This window comes from Myxine glutinosa, chromosome 6 (genome assembly GCF_964187855.1).
Source record: "Myxine glutinosa chromosome 6, kmMyxGlut1.1, whole genome shotgun sequence".
Lineage (NCBI taxonomy): Eukaryota > Metazoa > Chordata > Myxini > Myxiniformes > Myxinidae > Myxine > Myxine glutinosa.
Window position 1 is genome coordinate 35,004,901 of NC_136266.1, and position 24,110 is coordinate 35,029,010.

The window sequence follows — 24,110 nt, forward strand, 5'->3', positions numbered from 1 at the left end:
GGACACGGTTTTTAGATGTTATATTGACCGAGCGGTGGTGTATTTAACCGCGTCCGAACAGTTACTCCCCGACTAGAACCCGATTCCAACCGAACGTTGACTAATCGCGCTACAGATATTCAATTGGGAAACCTCTAAAGCGACCGAAAGAGAAGAAGAGAGAAGAAAGACAGAGTTTGGAGGAAGAACAGATTTATTATACACACACAAGCAATATTTTAGAGCGACCAATATTATTTACAGCAATAGATGGAAAAGAGCAGTCACACAGTGCATTGTTAACTTATTCTATTTCATTTACTTAATCCCCAAGACAAACGAGTAGGACAGGACGTTCACACTCACACGATGGATATTGCAGGCAGGTAATGGCTCGAGGTTGATTGCTTGAGAGGAAGGCAAGGTCGGAGGCCGCAGCACCCCTCGCGGTTTTTGGCGGGAAAACCTCCGTCGCGTATCCGCGGCCGTCACGCGCTGGCTCGGCACAACCTGCTCCTCTTCCTGGGGTGGAGCCGTCTCCCTCCGTTCAGCGCGTCTCTCCAACGACAGGGGGGTATTGCAGGCAGGCAGGTAGGTAGGTAGGTAGGGCTTGCGGTGGATTGCGCTCCTCTTCCAGGTCATCCCCCAGCGTATCTCTCAAGGCCTCTCTCCAGTCATCTCTCATCTGGTAAAGCAGTCCCCTGCAGTCGCTTTTCACCTCCAGCGAAATCAAGCCGCCGACTCCGAGGGCGCGCCTACCGGGTCACTCACCGCGGTGTTGATTGGCTGTTAGGGCTGGTTCACTCCTTGCTTCTTATGACGAGGTGGAGACACGCCTTTCTTCCCCAACCTTACCTCGTGGCCAATGGTGGTTTGAAGAAAACCAGCCAAAATGCGGAAGGCAATTGGAAGGGAGGTTTTGGGGAAATTGGAAGGGCCTACGCTTATTTTGTTTGATACAATGCAAAGTCAATCTAGTGGAAAACACATACTTAGCCTACATGGAATAAGGAAATACACTATTTAAAAGATATATCGTGACCTGCGTGTATGTTCTATGAAATTAATTAGGAGGACGGCTGCGACCATTATTTACATTACCAGGATGTTACCATACCAAAACCATACTCTTCACATCCGTTACCCTTCCTCCAAAATTGTTACACTCCTCAAAACCCGTTACACTTCCCAAAACCCGTTACACTTCTCAAAATCGTTACAATATATATATATGTATATATATATATTGTTGCGGATATGGGACTTGGCCTCCATATCCGCTTGTAAATATTCCCCTATTTCCCCAATACTCCCCAACTATCCCCAATCCCCCATTCCCTAGTCCCATTGTCTGTAAACAACACTCTGTAGAACCGACCTTCCCCTTCTTCCCCCATTAAATGTCGTGCCCAGGTCCACCGCATCTCACGTAGACAACTTTCGGACCTCTTGCTAGTTATTCTTAGTCTATGTCAGTTAAGGACTCGTTTCCATTAATTCTGACTCTTCGTTGCACCAGAATGTGATTGTATGGCACCAGTAGTGAGTTTAGGACCTCCCCATACCTCCTCCCATCTTCCCCATGAAACAACAACTACAACAACGGTGTGCGGGGAGTGTGCGTCCTCACACCGGCTTGGTTAGCCGCCATTGACCATGCGCTCCGACGGGGTTACCACGAAGGGGCTCACTGTCAGCTCCTCGTCAAGGGCGGAGCCCGGTAACCCCCCCACACCCAATAACTAGGGCGGACTGATTCCATCTGGGGCGGAGCTAACTAGCCGAGGGCGTGTCACTCCCCGCCGGATATACGCGGCCACTTACCGGACGTGACGTCAGATGCGCCCCCAGCTTGGAGAAAGAACGTCACCTTCTAGCGCTGAGAGAGACCTCCCGCATCTCTGGACCGGACCGGGTCGATTCTGCCCTGAGCCAAGAGTGCACCTTGAGCCATCGACTACCCGCCTTCCTTGCCATCAATCCCCGTGTGAGTCAGTTTTGTCCTGTTTATCTGTCGTCTGTCGGGGCTACTATAAGACCGTAATTAAGTGCCTACCTTACTATGCTGTCTCTCTTGTCTTTGTAATCTAACCTTCCGCAATATTATAACCTCCTCCGGAGGTCTTGAGAACCGTACCCCTTGTGTCGTTGCCTTAATCCCAGCCGTTGTGTCCTTTTCCTTCATTGATTTAGCATAGCGCGACTTAGTCAACGTTCGAGTATAATCGGGTAACTTGTGCGAACACGGCGGCCATTCCGCTCGGCCCAGCATAACATCAAAGTCGTGTCCGTAACAATATATATATATATATATATATATATATATATATATGTATGTGTGTATGTGTGTGTGTAGCGGTTACCGCTGGATGCACACAATCGCCTTGCACCGGCCAGAACACGGCCAGACGCGCCTCTCCCGGGCATGCCCGGACTCACTGTTCCCGGGCACGCCCGAACCGTCGAACTTGGGGCTGACTCAGAAGAAGACCTTTGTTGGTCGAAAGCTTGTCGACAATTAAAGATCGACGTCCTGAAGCTACGTCCGCGTCTTATTTAATCTAACGATTATATATATATATATATATATATATATATATATATATATATATACACACATGAAGGAACTGCGCTCCAACGCGAGTCGAAAGAATTGACGCGACCAAAGACGGAATTCGTCCGAGTTGCTTTATTGAAACAAAACAGCTCAGGTATTCTGACAAGCCCGTTTATCGGGCAGCAATATATATACACATTTATGTCGGGAAGTTTGCCCGGCAAAAGCTATACCGGGCATGCCCGGGTGTCAAGGGCGAGCCTTGGAAAGGCGAGTCTGGACCTGCCCGGGCGTGTTTGGCTGCGGCCTGGCAAGTCGAGGCTGGGCGTGCCCGGGCGCTCTGGACGAGGCCTGGAAAGGCGATAGCGGGCATGCCCGGACGCTCTGGGCGAGCCCTGGAAAGGCGATAGCGGGCATGCCCGGACGCTCTGGGCGAGCCCTGAAAAGGCGATAGCGGGCATGCCCGGACGCTCTGGGCGAGCCCTGGAAAGGCAAGAGCGGGCATGCCCGGGAAAGACGAGACCGGGCGTGCCCGGGAGGTTCGGGCGTGCCCGGGAACAGTGAGTCCGGCTGACTTGGGGCTGACTCAGAAGAAGACCTTTGTTGGTCGAAAGCTTGTCGACAATTAAAGATCGACGTCCTGAAGCTACGTCCGCATCTTATTTAATCTAACGATTATATATTCAATACAAATGAGACGCCCTGCTCGTACTTTGGAGTTTCTACTATTTCTTACAGTTATATATATATATATATATATATATATATATATATATATATATATATATATATATACACATACATATATGCATACACATACATATATGCATACACACATACATATATGCATACACACACATATATGCATACACACACATATATGCATACACACACATATATATATATATATATATATATATATATATATATATATATATATATATATATATATATATATATATATATATATATACACACACACACACACACACACACACACACACACACACACACACACACACACACACACACACACACACACACACACACACACACACACACACACACACACACACACACACACACACAATTTCAGAACACACCTGGTCACAAATGTCGCTCACTGACCAGGTGTACAGTCGAAATCCTCAGCATCATCCCATTTCAGCCCTTCAACCTCGACATGGTCAGCTCAGGTGGGCCAGGAAGGGCACATATGCCTCCACATGGAGCAACTATCGTTGGATGAGTACATATCCTCACCTGCAGTCAATGAGAACACAAGCTACAAAAACAAAACAACAGCTTCCACTCCCAGAAACCACAGCACCAAAAAAAAAAAAGAAAAAAGTACACGGTGGAGCACCCAACCAACCAACCACCCTTATAACCTTCACCACTCAACAACAAAATACGCACAAGAGCACACACACTCATACAAAAACACACACACTCATGCAAAAACACTCACACATGCAAAAACACTCACATGTGCAAAAACACACACACACATACAAAACAAATATAAAAAAACTACACACATGACCAACCAACGAACCTCATAACATACACTGCTCAAAACAACAACCATAAACCCATCTCCATTTCTCTTCCACTCTCAGTAACTACCGTACCCATAGACACACTCATGTAAAAGCGCATGTGCACACACACACATATATATATATATCAGTGGCGGATCCAGGAGGGGAGCAGGGGGTGCGCACCCCTCTCCTCCCCCCCCCCCCCTCTTCAACGCAATGGCATGGATGTGCTGGAGGCATAATCTATGATTGACGACAAGAAGGACGCGCTCACTCAACTATGGTTAATTAAATGCTGAAACTGAATTCTCTCTTTGGTTCGATCACTCTAAGGCCACGATATATTCTGTCGGATGTGATGTCATAATGCCGAGAGTTGTAAAACGACAAATCCATCGTCCAAACACTGCCGCAAATACTCCCTTGCTCTTCTACCTCAGAAACATGTGCATTCCATTTCTCAACCACCTCAGCCAGGAAATGGTCACCCGATTCTGTGCTGAAAATCGGGAAGGTAGCGATCTGTTTCTGCTGATGCCATCTGTAATAATCGCCGATACCTGCGACATTCCAGCCCTACATCAGAAGCTGTTGCGTTGGAAAAACGACATTGAACATCCCGCAGGACTGATACATGAGCTTAGAGACTGGCAGGTGTTTTGGAGAAGGAAGCCCAACAACAACACGCTTCCAAGCACATTGATGGATTGTTTCTGCGCAGTAGATGGAGACGAATTTCCATCCATCAAAGTCCTACTCCATATTGGATGCACCCTCCCTGTGGGCTCCTGTGAGACTGAGGCCTAACGCTCATTTTCTTGCCTGCGTCGTCTGAAGACCTACCTAAGAAATTCCATGGGAGAAGGTCGGATGGCATCTCTGGCCCTCAGGAACATACACCATGACTTGATTGACTTCACCATATCCCCACATGATGTGTGTGACATTTTCATTCAGAAACACAAGCGCCGTCTCTTCCAAAATAGCATAATTTACCATTAATAAAATAATTCACATTCCGCTGTCCTATCTGATCTCTTGTGGGGAGATCCCCCTGCCTTGAGCTTCACAACCTGGGCGCATGGCTGTGCCAGGCTTTGACCAGCACCTATTAAAACTACTCTATACACCTTAACATGGCATGCGTTTAGAAACATGGGAATTCTTCTGGATTATTTGTAGTTAATTACCCTAATTAACTCAGGAGATCATAACAATCATTTCACAAGAACTACACAAATCAGAAATTCCATATCAGAAAGCTCCAGTAAAACGACACAAAAAACATGCCGCACGCATGCACACCACAGACACGCGCACACACACACACACACACACACACACACACACACACACACACACACACACACACACACACACACACACACACACACACACCTACAAAATTCATCAATTTATAGCAGAAGGAACAGCTGGGCAAGTCGTTTCACCATTTCCTCTATGTGACCATTAGTCATGGCGAATCTGTTGAACTGTTGGACCAGGGAAGAACACAAGGAAATGCAGAAACTTCCAAGAACGCATGGAATGCCGTTTCTGACGATCAATATTAAAAGATTTCCTGGGGGAGAACCTCCAGACCCCCCTTAACTCCCCCGCCCCTAGCGCTTTTGTCTCATGCACCCGACCCCCGGGTTGAAATTCCTGGATCCGCCCCTGTATATATATATAAACACAGACTTGGCATTTAATATGGAACTTTTTTTTTTCCTTAACTGAGGTTTACTTTCTGAACTCAGTATATCAATCTGGTGAGTTTATTTTATGCCTCGGTGATTTCTTTGTTAACAGAACCATGTCACTGATTGTCTGTCGCAGTAAGAAGTCAATAACAGGATTCTATCACAGGTGGCGTGACAAAATGTACGGACAGGTATATTTGATGATTGGCTTCACAATCGGGTATACAAGGGTTGTTGCGTTCTGTATTAGTGGAAAACAACTGCTGCACGTCTACAAAAGTTATTGCCGCTTCCTCTGGAGATGGTACGTCAACTTGACAATTCTGTTTGTCATGGAGTGGTGGCTTTACGAAATTCCGGCATGATATAGCGTGCTATTGCTCGGCAGTATGTCATCACTCAAGGTCAGGTGTCAAAGATCCTGAAACGAAATGCTCAGAGTGATGTCCCTACTCCAATACCGAGGGCAGGACGTCCACGCAGAACCACAAGGAGAGATGATCGCCAGGTGCACCGGTTAGTCCGCAATGGCTGTACCAAGTCAGCTAATCAGCTTAGGGCTGAGTGGCAGCAACTGACAAATGTGCTTGTATCCAGAAGGCTAGTCAACCAACGACTGGTTCAAGCAGGCTTTCGTGCCAGGCGTCCCCTGAGAAAGCCACACCTGACCAGACAACACCGACAGCGCCGATTGCAGTGGGCCAGAGAGCACCGTCAATGGCAGCCAGGACACTGGAATCACGTGATCTTCAGTGACGAGTCTAGATTTCTGGTCTATTGTCAAGATGGCCGCGTCCGAGTGCGCAGACAAGTGCATGAAGCCGACAACGAAGATTGTATAGTGCCAAGAGTCCAAGCTGGAGGTGGTGGGGTGACCGTTTGGGCTGCTTTTCATGCAGGGAGAAAAACTAACCTGGTTGTTCTGAATGGAAACCTGAACCAGTTCAAGTACAGGGCCATTCTGGAAGAAACATTGCTTCCATTTGCTCGTGCAGCCTTTCGAGGAAACTTTGTCTTCCAAGATGACAATGCACAGCCTCATCGTGCTCGCATGATCCAACACTTTCTTGTGGTGTAGAGCATATGGAGTGGCCTGCCATGTTCCCGGATATTAATCCGATAGAGAACTTGTGGGCAGAATTAACGCATCAAATCGACCACTTGGACCAGCAGCCTGCCTCTGTGCATGAATTGCAGCAGGCTATTGTCACTGCATGGCAAGCGATTTCTGTCCAAACCTTGGCAAATCTCGTGAACAGCATGCCTCAACGAGTACGTGCTCTCCTGAATGCTCGTGGGGGTTCCACGAAGTACTGAACTGTAATTTTACTGTCCGTTATCCCAGTCGTAATTAAACTTTTGTTTTTGTTAAAAAAATGTTTGGCTAATGTGCAAAATAAACAGATACTTCTGGAAAATGTACAGAAGTTTAACACAGTACTGTCCGTGAATTGAGTTCGATATCAGTTCACATCACTTTCAAGGATCAATTTATTTGCTTCGAAATGTCAAATGTGGTTTTTGTTTCTTTTAAAGGTCACATTAACAAAATCTAGAATAATTTCAACATAATTCCAATGAACTTTTGGTTCTAAGTCATCTTGAAAAGTAAGTTCACCCCCACAATTAAAATATTCCAAATTAAATGCCAAGTCTATACATATATATGTATGTATATATGTGTAGTAGGAAAATGGGGGTTCTAAAACACACCCAATTTTACATTGAAGTGAATGGGGAAAATGCGTAGGAACTTTTGGGCCACCCACCAAAAACCCATAAAACATTTGTCTATTTATCCCTTCCCCATCTAAACCATGAACAAAGGTTAAATCCTCAATAGACCCCCAAACCCTTGGTTGATTCTAAAACACACCCAATTTTACATTGAAGTGAATGGGAAAAAGGGAAAACTGTTTCTAAAACACCCACTTAACCCTAAAAAATTCCTCCGATTTCTCCCTCTTCCCCTGGTATACCAACGAATATTTATTCACAAGCCACGTCCACTTTTTCCATTGATCATGCCCTAAAAAATCCGCCAATTTCTTCCACTTTCAAATAAGCCTATTATTAGATATTAAATCCTCAATAGACCAATTATTACAGACCACACCCACATTTTGATAAACACGCCCATTATTTCCAAAACACCAATAACCCTTTAAAAAATCGTCTATTTCTCCCTTTCTCATCTAAGCCATTAACAAAGGACCTTTAATTAACATTAACATTAACAAAGACCTTCCCAATAGACCCCCATATTTTCTTTGAACCCATATAGAGAGCCAACGAATATCTGACTATGTTTTACTTTAGGGAATAAATTAATTTTCGTATTGCACTCATCACCATCTAATATATTGATATGTTATGTTAGTATTTGCTTCCTGTGTTAGTTATCTTTGTTGGGCAGAGATGAAATGATAAACCTCTCTCAATGCTCTGGTTTGAGCCCTTCCTGAACGACATTTCATTTTTAGATTACTAGTGAGATACCCGTGCTACACACGGGTGGGAGGCCGGAATCAAACAGGCAATGCAGATACGGCGAATGCTAAAGCATGAAACCAATATATTCCACATTCCTGTCGGACCCTAAGTTTGCATGTCAGACATGGACAGCAAGTTCGTGAAGGACTTCCATGAAAAACGTACCTGTTCGCAACCAAACGGGTACGTTCATGAATAGAAACATCAATCGTGGGTTCGTGGTGAATCTGTATATGGTGATCCGCGAAGTTCACGTTCATAAAGTAGAAACCATCACGGCATGTCGTCATGCACTTGAACTCGATATCTCTTTTTTCATTCCAAACAACATAACTCCAATCACAAATTAATCACAAAATAAACTTTTAACAACATTGTTAATGTTTCCTTCATTGGAAAAACTACCAAGTCAACAGTTAAAAGGATTTTGAGCCGATAGGTGTTACAGCCTTGGCAAGATCGATAGAGACAGTGATCTGTTAGCGTATACACTGCCCAAATAGCTATGTGGAATTCTCTCATGTAGAGATTAAACTCACGTCGTTTGAACTTTGGCTGAGATCATTATTTACTTTTAATGATGTTTATATACGAATCAAAAAGAAGATAATTGGTTTTGGGTCGTCCTTTCCGCATATCTCGTGGGATTGTGAGTTGGAGAGACGACCGTGATGGCGGGGAGGGAGTTGCCATTCTCTCAAGCAGGGATTCAGCCCATGTCCTTATAAAAGGTCTTTGTCTGAGGTCACCGAGTCCGATCTGTGCAGCCATGCAGCGATCGGTACAGCTGTTTGTGCGGCACCCGGGAAAATAGCATTATGTGGGAGTCCAAACCTGAAAATGCTGGAGGCCAAAGCTGAAATTGGAAAAACAATATACCCTATTTTACTCCAGGAGATCCCAGGATTACCCACCCAAAATATTGTTGCTATTGGTTCAGCCGTTTTTGCGGTACCTTTGAATGGATGGACAGACAGACTGACGGACGGACATTTGGTGAATTATAGTAAGATAGTACACATTGTCTTGACAACCATCAAAGTTTTCTGTCCATTCAAGGATGTTTATTTTCTTTACATCCTCTGACTTACTCGTGTTTACATTTAACCGCTTATTTGTTTTATCTACTTTTTTTTAGTTATTTCTTCAATGAGACTTATTTGATATTTCTCACATTCGTGATGTTTTCCATTTAAATACCAAGGTTGTTTTTTATTACTAATTTAATAATTGAGCTACATGTGGGGAATTAATTAACTAATCTGGGTGAGGGAAAGTTTGGATGTGCAATGGTATGGATGTGGGTGTGGTTTGTGATCTGAGACATAAAGGGGACGGGTGATGTTTTTAATTATTTAATTTTTGATTTATCATCTTTAATCTCTTCTTCTTTTAAATCATATAATTTGTAAGTCCAAGAAATTGTATTCATTTCATCAACAATTTTAAAGAGTTCATTAGTCCATCTCTTTGTAAACCCTTTCTCAAAATGGCTTTTCCATCTGTATATTCTTACAATATCACCAATTTTGAACTTTGGCTTTCTCAGATTAATCTCCTTTCCGTATTCTAATTTTGTGAATGTTTCCGATGGTTTTGATTTTGTTGATGAATAAACTGTATTATTGTAATTATCTACAATGTCCTGAATTAAAGCTACCCGTTGTTGAGAACCAAGTTGTATGAAGTTTTTTTTAAATAAAGTCTCTCTTTCAAAGTGCGATTAAAACGCTCAATAACAACTGCCCTTACTTCATTAAGAGTGCTGTATTAGTCAGGTTCACTATGTCAATAAATTATATTTCGTTCAAAATCATGGTAGATTAGCAAACCTATACATTTTTGGAAAGGTTATAGCATAAGGAAACTAAAAATCAATGTTTACATTTGGAGAGATACCTGTATGGCGGCCATTTTGGATTTTCAAAATGGCCACTGTAAAATACATATTTTGTTCTATTTCTGCCTCTAATTATCCTAAAAACTTTTTAAAATATACTAAACCTATATTTTCAGGGACAAGGAATCCAATGAAAGTATCAAATTAGTGCTATGGGGAATGGTAAGACACGAATCAAAGGTTTTGAATTGCAAAATACTGTCTTTATATTCGCGATAAGTTGCATAATCAAATACATGTTATCATTTTGTACAGGCAGTTAATAACATCAAAATGTGTCACAATAATTCATATCACCAAACATACACAGGCAGTCAGCAAAATCATATATACACATGCAGTCAGTATAACTTCACATCTACACAGGCAGTCAATGACAAAATATACACAGGCAGTCAATGGCATCAAACATACACGATTACAGAATATGCCATTTAGAGTTCGTCGTCACTGTCCTGTGTGTCGTATCCGACAATATAGTCCGCATCGTTTTCACAGTCCGTTCCACACAAGCAAAAGTCGGTCAAATTGATTGGCAAATCGAATTGGTCGAATGGTCGATCGAATCGAATTCGATGAATCGAATCGAATCGAACGAATTGGTCGAATGGTCGAATGGTCGATCAAAACGATTGGTCGAATGGTCGAATGGTCGAATTGGTCGAATGGAATTGGTCGATTGGTCGAATTGGTCGAATCGAATTGGTCGGAATTGGCAAATGTAAACATTGATTTTCAAATTTTCCATGAAATAACGTTTCCAAAAATGTATAGGTTTGCTAATCTACCATGATTTTGAACGAAAAAACATAGTGAATCTGACTATATAATGTAATACCATTATCTTTAAGAAATGTTATAAATGTTTTGTTATAGAACTCTGTTCCCTCATCAGTCCATAACTTCTTTGGTTTCCTTTTGCATTTGCTAAATATTCCACTGAAAGCGAACATAAAACCCCTCTTGTTTTTCAAAGGAACAGCCCATGCAAATGTACTCCTCAAATCAATAATGGTTAAAGCATACTTGCACCCCTTATCATTATTTAGTTCAATTAAATCAGCGGACCAGATGTAATCAACCCCTTTGGAATAAACCTTCCTTCTATTAAACTTTGTGATTATAGGTTTATGTAATTTATCAGCAAAAACAATTTGCTCCTCAGTCTTGATGACATCATTAGAGCTTAATAGTTTTTTTGATAACCAAGCCCAAGTCTCAATTTAGCGCTTATCAATTTTTTCACAATAAACCTACCAACTTTCTCTCTCAATGTTGGATTTTGTATCAAAGACAAATTATACAACATTTCTCTGTCGGCTTCGTGTTTTTCATCCAACGTAGTGGTATTCCCATAATCAATATCGTGTTTCATACACACTTCATCAACCCTATTTAGAGGTTTCGACCAAGGTTTAGGATTGTTAGCCTCATCTAATCTTTTATCCAAGTTTGTCCCTGGACCACAGAAAGAATACCCCAGTAGATGTAATTCCCCTGGAATTCCAGTTGTTGTAAATTTACTACCCGACAAAAACTTTTGCATATCTCCCCCGATTTTATGCTGAGAAATGAATTTATACTAAAATATTCACTTTTTATAAACTCTATTATTTTTACTTTTAACATACGAGATATTTTTCGTATTAGTTTTATTTTTACACTTAACACAATAACTCATTTATTTATGAGAAAAATTCATACCGAGTGCGAACACCTTTTTGGTTTCCAACATACACATTTCTATCTTAATTTTTAAAACTAAAGAATCCTTAGGAATGCCTTCACTCTCTCCTCTATTTATTTAGGGGAAAGAATATGTAAAACTTTAACTATAGTCAATAACACCAACATCATCAACGACATAATCTTTTCCTTCTTCCTTGTCCCCATTTTCTCGTAAATCTCCTCCCTGAAATTGAAGGTATTGTCGTGTTTCCGGGTGTGAACACCTCTGGGGACGAATAGCCAATCGAGTTTTACACTCCGAGGCGTTCAGTCAACTATGGAAGTGTTAATATACGCCGGGGAGGAGGGCAGCGAAGGGTAGCGAAGCTCTTACCTGCACAGATTCCACTGAACGTCTTTGAATCATGCTGAACAAATCAAACCGACACGGAATTATAATGCAACAATAAAAGGGTTTAATAAAATAAATGCCAGAAAACAAGAAAATGCACGGTAAACTAATATTCCTAAATGGAGCACTCCCACATGGGCCCGTATACAACACGGGGTGAAAAATAACTGAAAGTAATAAATGTGTTTGTTTGTGTACTCAGCTTTGAGCGGCTCTTGAATCCCATCAGTCCGAGCGCGGGAGCATACACGCCATGGCGCAAAGCGAGCAGGCCGGTCTCGTATTCGTCGTCTGCTCCACACAGCACTGTGGTCTCTCGGCACACCCAGACACCACACAGTCAGCAGTTTTACACTCCGAGTGTAAAACAGTTTACACTTTAGCAGTTTAAACTTTATATATGCATAAATTATATATACATACATACACATTCCTGAGAGCCTAACAGAGATATGAGTTCTGTATTCCACTTATTTAGACATTTTGAAAATATTACTACCACTAGAACGAGACTCTTCGACGTCACGATGTCGACTGATATGCCTCTGCTCACATTATTACATAATCATAATACTTGCATCAAGTTTGATTTAAATCCATTCAGCTGTGCCAAAGTTAGCACATTTTTAACTGACATGACCTCTGACCTTTGACCTATTGACCCCAAAATGTAATCAGTTCATGTTTACATCATTATACACACCTGTACCAAGATAAAATTTAAATCCCTTCAGCTGTTCACAAGTTCTTTCATTTTTACCTGACATGAACTCTGACCTTTGGCCTTTGACCTCGGGACCCCAAAAATATAATCATTTAATCTTTAAATCATTATAGATACACTGCTCCCAATTATTGCCTGCTCCCAATTATCAGCAAAGTCATGTAAATCCATCATTGCTTCGGATATAAAATCCTTCCTTTTCTCCAATGGCTTGATCTCTGATCATCAATTTAGTTTCAGACCAGGTCATTCTACTCTGGACATGCTGCTTCTGCTGTCTCAACAATGGATGGAGGCGCTCAATGCCAAACAGGAAATGAAAGCTGTCTCCTTTGACATATCACGTGCCTTCGATATGGTCTGGCACCCAGCTCTGCTCACCAAACTCTCCTCCTATGGTATCCATGGAAATCTCCATGCATGGCTTGCGGAATTTCTCTCTGGTCACAGCCAATGTGTGGCCCTGAATGGATTTCTCTCATCTCCCCTTCCTGTTCAGGCTGGAGTTCCCCAAGGCAGTGTTCTGGGCCATGTGCTTTTTCTGGTCTTCATCAATGATCTCTCCGACTCTCTGGAAAATCCTCTCTATCTCTTTGCTGATGACACCACTCGCTGCCGCTCCATACCTCATCCCTCAGATCGGCAGTCTGCAGCCCCCTCACTCTCTGCAGACCTGGACAAAATTACAGACTGGTCAAACAAGTGGAACATGTCTTTCAATCCTGACAAATCTAACACTCTCACTATGTCTCTCCGAAAAGACCGACTGTACAACCCTCCCATCTGCTTTCTAAACAATTCTCTCAAAGAAGTTCCGTCACTCAAGCTTTTGGGTCTCACTATCTGCCATGATCTTTCCTGGGAAAACCACATTTCCAAGCTGGCCTCCAAAGCTATTCGCCGACTGGGCATCCTCCGTCGTGTGAAGTCCTTCCTTGGCACACCTGAGCTCCTCACCACATACAAGGCTTTCATTCGCAACTCAATGGAATACTGCTCTGCCCTCTGGGCTGGTGCTCCTGCCTCACACCTCGCTCGGCTTCACGCTGTTGAAACCAAAGCTTTCAGAATCTTTGGAGTCTCCCTCGATGAAGCTAACTCTGAGGGCCTTTCACTCACTCACCACAGGGCAGGTTGGTGGTCTTTCTGTCCTCTACCGACTCCTCCCCGGCCTTGCTCCCCCAGCTCTGTCTGTGCTCTGTCCCCCAAATATTCCTTCAGGTCGCACAAGATATGCCAGCAACCCTCTTATGGTTAAACTGCCAAAATCAAGAATCTCTGCTCACCTTCACTCCTTCATTCATCTTTTCTCTCGCCTCTGGAACAAACTTCCTCTCTCTCTTCAATCCCACTCCTCCCTCCAGGTCTTTAAAACAGCTGTTCACCACCATCTCTTATCTTTCCCCATCCAAAACCTTGATCTTCTCTACCTGTCCATTCACCCCAGATCCACTTTTTTGAAATACCGACTTCTTTCCTTCAAGTCCTAGCAGGGTCCATTTGTTTTTACCTCCCCCACTCCTCCCTTCCCCTGCCCCCTCCTCCCAAGCCCTCTCCCTCCCACAGATCTTTCGATGTCCCTGTTCTCTATTGTTGTACTTGTGTGCTTCCCTCTATCTCTCTCCCCATCTTGTCTCCTGCTCCCTTCATTAAATGTTTTATGTGTCCGTTTATGTTTTTTTGTGATTAATGTTCGCTCTTACACGAGCCTCGATCTTGTAAACCCAAAAAAATAAATTCCCATACCAAATTTGAATTGAATCACTTGAGCCATTCGCAATTTATAGACTTATTACAGATTTGACCTTTGACCCCAAAATCTAATCACATAATCTTCTTGCAATATTATACATACTTGTACCAAGTTTGAATTAGATCACTTCAGCCGTTCTCAAGTTATTGATCTTTTATAGATTTGACCTTTGACCCCAAAATCTAATCTCTTAATCTTTACTTCATTATACATACCTACACCAAGTTTGACTAAGATCCCTTTCGCAGTTCTCAAGTTATCGCGGTAATGAGAACCTATCACGGACGGACAGACAGACAACCTGAAACATAATGCCTCCGGATGTTTCGTTGGCGGAAGCATAAAATATATATTAGGGTGGCCCTTAAACGGGGTGAAAAATTTATAATGTTAATTTGAATGTTCTCATGGCCTAAATGTGATCCATTTGGGATAGAAACACTGCATCCAAAATTTCATACAAGTCTGTTCATATTTAGAGGTGGTCCAGGCACCTTCAATATTCAAGATTTTATATATATTTTATTTTTATTTTATTTTATATTTCTAGTCCATAGATGTGATAATTATTCACAAGCATGTTTTATCAAACGGTGTTTCTTTATTTCTGTAATACATACTGTGTTATCTGTGATATGTGTTTTTCGTGTTACGTGACCTCAATCACATGGCCGACAGGGGGAAATGTTCAAGGGCGCTGGACTACCTCTAAATATTTATGCATTTAGCTGACATTTGGTCTGGTTTGTTCTTAGGGCAATTGGACCAGTTGTAGATGGTGAGAGCTTAATACTTCAAACTTTCAAAAATAAGGCCGACCCTATTATATATACAGAACGTTATAATTCCCATTTATTATACACAAATTGCAATTTAAACCATATATCTTAAACATCAATACCGCCAATAATCCCAAATATTCGGAATTATTTAATCACAATAAGTCCAAGACATCCACATGGAGCCTTCGGCATAACAACCCATGGCTCGGTGTGTTTTTCACTCGGACTGTTACAAGATAACGTCAAAAGCTGTGTTCTTCACACCAGCGTGGCCCGACGTTATCTGAGCGAGCGCCTTGCCCCAAAATGAAAATAGCTCGTGAAAGGAGCCAACAAGATAGAAATCTCAAGAGCTTTCCAAGTGCCACACTTCAAGAAATGAGCTGTCCTGCCCTTGAAACACGGACGTCTGTTTGTATTCAAAGTCAAAAATGACCGAGCAGGAGCATTCGTCTCGCTCTGTGAATTCATAACTGCTGAGACTATTTGGCTTTAGCCTTGATATTTTCACAAACCAGGTCCAAAGGATTAGGCTTGCTGCAGCATGATGCAAGAATAGCCAAGCAGTGAGGGCGATTGCGGTTATTAAGTTCAATTTAGGAAACGGATTCATCCTGTGACGGTTATTAACTCAACAATTCGTGATGGAATGAAAGAGATAACAAATCAGAAAATAAATGGATCAAGGTTAAAGGTCACGGTACTGTATAATCATACGTCTTTCACGTTTTATATTAGGCCAAAGACTTTCTGTCCATCACAAATATTTCTCATATATATATAAATATAAATATAAATATAATATCGTGTGTATGTACAGTAGTGACTGAGAGTGGAGGAGAATGCAGATGGGTTTAGGGTTCTTATTTTTAGCCATATATGTTGTGAGGCTAAATTGGTTGGTTGTGTGTGTTTTTTGTGTGCGTGTGCTTTTGCATGTGTGTGCGAGTGTCTTTTGCATAAGTGTGTGTGTGTGTGTGTGTGTGTGTGTGTGTGTGTGTGTGTGTGTGTGTGTGTTTGCAGGGGTTTTATTGTTGAGTTATTTATGTTGTAAGGGTAGGTGGTTGTTTGGTTGTGTGGGTGTTTTTTGTGTGTCTGTTTTTGTACAAGTGTGTGTTTGCATGTGTGTGTGTTATTGTGTGTGTTCTGTTGTTGAGTGTTGAAGGTTATACGGGTGGGTGGGTGGGTGGGTCAGTGCTCTAGAATACAGAATATATACAGAATATACCGAATATATACAGAATGGCATTGATTGGTGGTTTTGGTGTCCCCACCACTTTTTTCCCTTGATATTGGGGGGGTGTAGAATAGTATTTCTTTACTCTTGAGAAAGGTCAGTGGATGCACGGTTGTCCGTGTTGCTGATCGAAATGTCGAGCAGTTATTTATTTTGCTCATTAAAGGTTGGAGAACTCAAGATGGATTCATTTTATATATATATAAGTTCAAAACACACCTGGTCACAAGTGTGCCGCACTGACCGAGTCTTCAGTCGAGGTCCTCAGCATCATCCCGTTTCGGCCCTTCAACCTCGATACAGTCAGCTAAGGTGGGCCAGCAGGGGCACATACACATCCACATGCAGCAACTACACCTGGATGCATACATACCCCCACCCCAGCCAGTGCGTACACAAACTACAACAACAACACCTCCGCATCCAGAATCCACAGCACCAAACAAACATGGGAGAACACTCAAACACCCACCTTTATACCCTTCACCACTGACCAACAAAACACACCAGATCATTCATGCACACATCCACACACATCCACACACAACACCAACCAACCACCTACCCTTACAATACCAACATGCACCACTATGCAAAACCATTCATGCAAAACCACACCCACTCATGACCCACTGCAGCAACACACACACACACACACACACACACACACACACACACACACACACACACACACACACACACACACACACACACACACACACCTCCATTTCTATTCCGTAACCTCAACCTACACCGTTTGACGTGCCTCCATAAACTTCCTCCAAATCCAAAATTAGCCTTTCAAGGCAACCTGGGCCACCTTGTCACACATCCTCCTTCTTTCTGTCCCACACACTCCAAGCCAAGCAAGAAATGCAGAAAAGGAATTTCCAATATACACTCTACAATCCACCTCAAATGTCTGACATGAAACTCGCCAACCCTTCTCCCGGCACTCTGCCTCCAGCTCACTATACTTTCCTCTCTTCCTCTCGTGCACCTCCTCCATATTCTCTTCCCAAGGTACAGACAATTCCCCTAAGATGACCTGTCTTGTTGCACCTGACCAAATGACAATGTCAGGCCGCAACCTTGTCACACAGATCTCCTCAGGGAATACTAATTGTGGCTTAATTGTGGCTATATAATATATATAATAATATATATTATATAGCTTAATATATATAATAATATGGCTTAATATATGTGGCTTAATATATATATATATATATATATAATATATATATTGTGGAAAGTATATTAATATATATATATATATATAATATATATATATATATATATTAATAATATATTAATTAATATTATTAATAATATTATTAATATTATTATATATAATATTATTATATTAATAATTATATTATTAATACTATATTATTAATAATGATTAATAATATATATATATTAATTAATATATATATATATTCTTAATATATATATATTTATATATGTATTAATATATATATATATATATATATATACATATATATATATATATATATATATATATATATATATATATATATATATATATATATACATATATATATATATACATATATATATATATATACATATATATATATATACATATATATATATATATATACATATATATATATATATATATATATATATATATATATATATTATATATATATATATTCTTTATATATATTCTTTATATATATATATATATATGTATATATAGATATATATATATATATATTGTTGCGGAACCCAACGTCGGCCTCTTCCCCCTTATCGAGGGGGGATTAATCCCCTCTTCTATGACTGACCGACGTGGTCCCGGGGGTATGATGTCATGCCCGGGCGGCGCTGGGTTGGGTATTAGGCCCAACCGTCCTATGACCGAAATACCAGCGCCTCCCGGCACGCAAGGACACACCCCTCGCTCACGGCCGCAGCGTAATGGATGGATTGCGCCGAGCGAAGCGAACTGCGGCGTGAGCCGTTTACCGAAGACTAAGCCCGATTCGTGTGCGTCGGCCGAATCGCGCCCCGTACCTCAATCTGGAAATCACTAAAGCGACCGAATGTGAAGAAGAAGAACGTAGGAAGAACAAATATGATTTATTACCACTATTTACACAATTAAATTGTAACCAAGGAGGAAGAAGGATAAGAAAATAAATGCAGAAGGAGGGAAGAACCAGAAGACACATTGCAACACTGGCTTACCTACTCAGTCTTACTTAAACCCCTGGACAACACAGAAGACGGACAAACAATCAGACTTACACGGGGGGGATGAAGGCAGTAACGAAGGCTGGAGGGAGAGGAAGGTTCAGTTCGGACCGGAGCACGGTCGGGCCGGGAGGGAGCAGCCGCCGCCCCCGTCTTGATCGGTCTCGCACGGCGCGTTCCTTCGTGGCTGGTGTAACTGCCGTCGAAGCCCAAAGCTGCTGTGGTTGAAGCTGCTCCGTGCTGGTGCATCGCGTGCTCTCCAAGGACTCCGTTCGTGCGTCGCGTGCTCTCCCATGGCTCATCTCTCGTATCTCATCTGAGGTGGGGGCGTCCCGCCGCGGGTTATATAGGCCACACCCTCAAACCTTTTCGAACCTCCTTGATCGTTCTCTCTACCCCTCTCTAAGCCAAACCCCTCGTTATTGGTTGGTCGGCAAGGGCTCTCCTGGCTCCACCCTTTGATGACGAGGTGGAGACACGCCTTTCTTCTCCGCCCCGACCGCGTGCTCAATGGAGGAAAATGCAGCCAACCGCCCAATGCATTTGGCAATAGTGATGCGACAAACCCCATCCAAAGTTACTGCCACTTTGAAGATGCCATGGGGGCGTCGGAGGGACCTATCTTATTTAATTGATGCAACGCAATGAATTAGTGGACCACAGAGCCTTATACTGACATATATTAAGGACATAACTGCCGAGGGGAAGTCTATGATTTGCTACGTGTGTGCGATGGATTAACTAAGGGCGACCTTTGACCTTGATACCACAGAGGGTGATATTTACAACAAGTTTTACATCAAATTACACACACAATTCCCAAATCCTCAACACTGCACCCTCCTTCCTTACGGGACGACCGGGCCCGAAAATTTTAACTTTAGTGTGACACGCAGGTGTAGTAACCCTCTACAATTAACCTGACCCTGAGTGCGACAATCTTAAAACATGAATAAATATGTCCCGCTAATTGCGTTGCACCCTGCCTAACAGTTCCACACCCACAGCTAACCGAATTGCAGAATTAATTCTCAAACTAAACATTTACGGTGGGGGAGCATTATTTACATTGACATTATTTTGACTATTTACAAAACTCAACCCAGGACCTGTGATTGTTCTTTTGAGGAAACAAAAATAAATTCCTGTTGGGAGGGTGGAGACAGCACGCATTGCATCGATGCACCAGTACCATAACGAGCACCAAAACCCACCAAAAGCACCATTCGGTGCAACAGTCACCAGTTCATAATAATCATACACAAAAACAACTGGTGGTGGTCTTCTTCTTCAGCTCCCTCTGCTGGCCGTTGTTCTTCTTGATGTCGTCTTTCAATTCCTTTCTTCTTGCTGGCGGCCTATTTGGACATTAAAAAAAGGGAAATGCACAAAGCGTGTCCATTTTTATTTAGGGCCGCAGGGGCCAACTAAGGGTGGTCCACCTGTTTGGCATAGGTGCCACCTTTCTGAGGTCCGCAAGCAAGATCCTGGGCCATCGTGGCCGGTTCCAGCAGAGGTGCCAGGCCCCAAAATGTGGGGTCCATAAAGTGCTGCTTGGCCGCAGAACGGCGGTCCATAAGTGGTGCATCAATGCAATGCATGCTGGTTGCGGGAGTTCTGGCACACAATGGCGGACTCCCGCACGCTCCCCTCGGTGCCCAGAGAGCACAGTCCTCGGGTGGGAGACAGGGGAACAGAAGACAGGTGAGCGAGGGGTAACGTCACAAGGGTACACATCAATTAAGGCAATACAAGGTGAGGTGCATCTGGAGACTGAGCGGAGAAAAGCGCGTCCCTGATCGTATGTCACCCCCCCTGTTACCTACTCTACCCTTGCCCTTACCCCATATTTACAAAAATCTACACATTTACAAATTCGTCGCTACCGTCACGTCTTTCCCATATTTCCCATATACCAAATTCGTCACCACAATCCCATTGTCTAAATTTGCCATCACCAATTCATCATCAATCCTCATAAGGAGGGAGAGATGGAACAACAAAGCACAATGTCTCACCCACGTCATGATGCGTCTCACATTCCAAACATTTGCACAGAAAAATAACAAAAACAACCATGGTATGGTGTGGAGTTTTGTCACCTCAGGTGAGTGGATGTAGATGGTGCGAGGAGATTCTTAATCCTAACTATCCTCGAAATGACTTTAACACACTTTACACTACCCGGGGTCTTTCCCTGCCAATCCATTGTAGTAGGGGAGCTCCCAATAGAGTTCGTGACCATTTTCCCGTGATCAAGGTTTGAAGGTTGATTTTGAAAGATAAAAAAATATATAAAAAGATAAGCTTGGGTATCTTTTTTAAAAATGCGGGCTAACTCGGCCAGAGGACAAAATCCAAGATGTCCGCCAAAACCGCGAAATCGGGCATATTTCCGCCTACGTGAATGCTACATATACATATTGGGTGTCCATATGTGGGTTTTTCTGGGCCCAGATCTTGCATCTTACATCAGTCAAGTGATATTGTGACTTAAAATGATATTAAATGATTAATGTTGACCAAAATCCAAGATGGCCGCTGCAAAAAACCATGTATTGTATATGTTCATAATTGTGCATACCATAGCTTCATCGCTGGCGTCTAAATACAGTTTTACATGACTAGTGTTTTCATTTATAACCTTATTGTTACTATGAATGACTTTTTGAGCAGGTAACGAACCAAGATTGCTGCCTTATCTACAAGATGGTTTGATTAAGTTTCACAGGTATTTGTTCACAGGTAGTTGTTAGTATTAATTTCCAGGGAGTACCAGGGTGGACAATGGATCAAGGCATTACAGTTAAGTATATTCAACTAATAATAGTTAAAATATTAGTTAAGTCCCTTTCTTTAAGAGATAAAGATCTGTCCTGTTCAATATTTAAGTTCAGTTAAGTATTAACATCATTCATATCATGCTGTCTGATGTACGGTATGTACAGTAAGTAATAGGTTTTATTTTTCATTGCAGAGTATACCATGGCGACACCACCCATTCAAGGAAAGAAGAGAAAGAGTGAAGATGAGGACCAGCCTCCAGGACTATCAAGCTCCAGTGAGTGTATCCTCTGTCATAAGCATTGTGATGAGGAAAAGAGTAGCTTAAGCCGAGAAGCCTGGCAGCATCTCCAACAACAAGCAGAACGATGGAGAGGATTGGACAAATACGGTCAAGTCTTTGATGCAGTGCCATGGCACAATGGACCAGCTGGAATATATTTCCACAAACTGTGTAAAGTTCAACTGGCCAGTAACTATAAATTGGAGCAGGCACTAAAGCGACAAAAGAAATGTTTTGAAACAGAAATCTCTCGCAGCGATGATGTAGCTGACGAAGCACCTGGACCATCTTGCGCTCAGAGACAATCACGATCACAAACCGGTATTATACATGACAAACATTTGTGTATTTGGTGTATGAAGGGAGAAGACCTGAAACACCCTGGACGGGACAAGTGGCACATCATGCAACAAATGGATGCATGGCATGTCTTCAAAGGTCACACAGTCCATCTGGACGACGAGAATATGCGGGATCGCATTTTGACACTGATTGATTCCACGTCAGATCCATTTGCCACAGAGATCCGCTACCATCGGTCATGTTGGACGAAATACATCAAAGTCCATGATTATAATGATCAACATTTGCACATGCACAATGTACGACTGGCAGAAGTACGTCAAATGTTTTTCAAACATGTGCGCACTGTAATTTTTGAAAGACATGAACTCCGAACACTACAGAGCCTTCTACAAGACTACACGCAAATGCTGGTGAACTTTGGCATGACTGTGAACACTGTGAAGTCTAGCACAATAAAATCTATGCTCCAAACGGAATTCAGCGACCAAATTGGTTTCCACGAAAGAGTTACAAAAAACAAGAGCTCAATGGTTTTTGACACGTCAGCTGGTGGAACATACATAGAAGCTGCTGTAAATTGCCTAGGTGCAACTGATGACCAACTCGTCTCAATTGTAGCGCAACGAATTAGAGCTGAAGCAGCAAAAGTATCGCCAAAGATCTGGCCACCTCACATTGACGATTTACTCAATGAGGACGAAACAAGCAGCCTACTGAAACAGCTCATTTCCCATCTAAAGTCTTCAAAACCTCAGCGTGACCTTGATATGGAGGATGACGACTCTGCAGTTATCGCTTTGACTGCCTTGCTCTCTTCATATATGACAGGCAAACGAACTTCATTTGGAACAAGGTTGTCTGTTATGATACACGGACTAACCAGAAGCCGGGAACTTGTCGAGTTATTGAAAAAATTCTCAATTGGGATCAGCTACAAAGACGTGCTACATCTCTATGATGCTTGGGCCAAGTACGATATTGAGCAGAACAAAGCATGTCCAGAGGAGCTTGCACTGGGTATGCCAGGGACAGCAGTAATGGACAATGATGACTTTTCTGAGGACACGCTAACTGGCGCGAACACTTCACACCGTACAAATGTTATGTTTGTCCAGCCACTTGATTTGGTTCATGCTCCAGAGGAATCGGCCCCAGAATTAACAATTCCCAAGTCTAAAGAAATGAAGCATCTTTGCATCGATCAGCATAAAGTCCATCCTTACAAGACTGTCCAGCGTGGAGCTCCAAGTATGCGAACAGGTGTTGACATTACTCCTTCAGATACTAAAGTCCAGAGGCAGCGAGGACTCATTCATGCCATGGCACGTCTAGATGAGACTCATACACCACCTGCACCATGCAGTCAAACAGTTGGGGGATTTGCAGGTTTCCAGTCAACAGTTCAGCCGCATGTTGTCAAAAGCAAGCCGTATTACTTCTTGACTTTTCCAAATCCTCCTGGAAAATCTGTAGTGCACGAAATAATGTGCCGGATGGTTGATGCAGCAGGCAAAAAGAACATGCCCTTCATCCAGTTGGTAGGAGATCAACCAGTGTATGCCTTGATAGTGCAAATGAGATACGAACACCCTGATAAATTCAGTGTCGTGTTGCCTTCTATGGGCCCATTTCATATTCACATGTCTTACATTTCTGCCATGAATAAGCGTTTTCACGGGTCTGGCTTGTCTGACATCCTCGTTGCGGCAGATGTTATTGCAGAAGGGTCTGTGGACCAGGCATTACGGGGCAAACACTA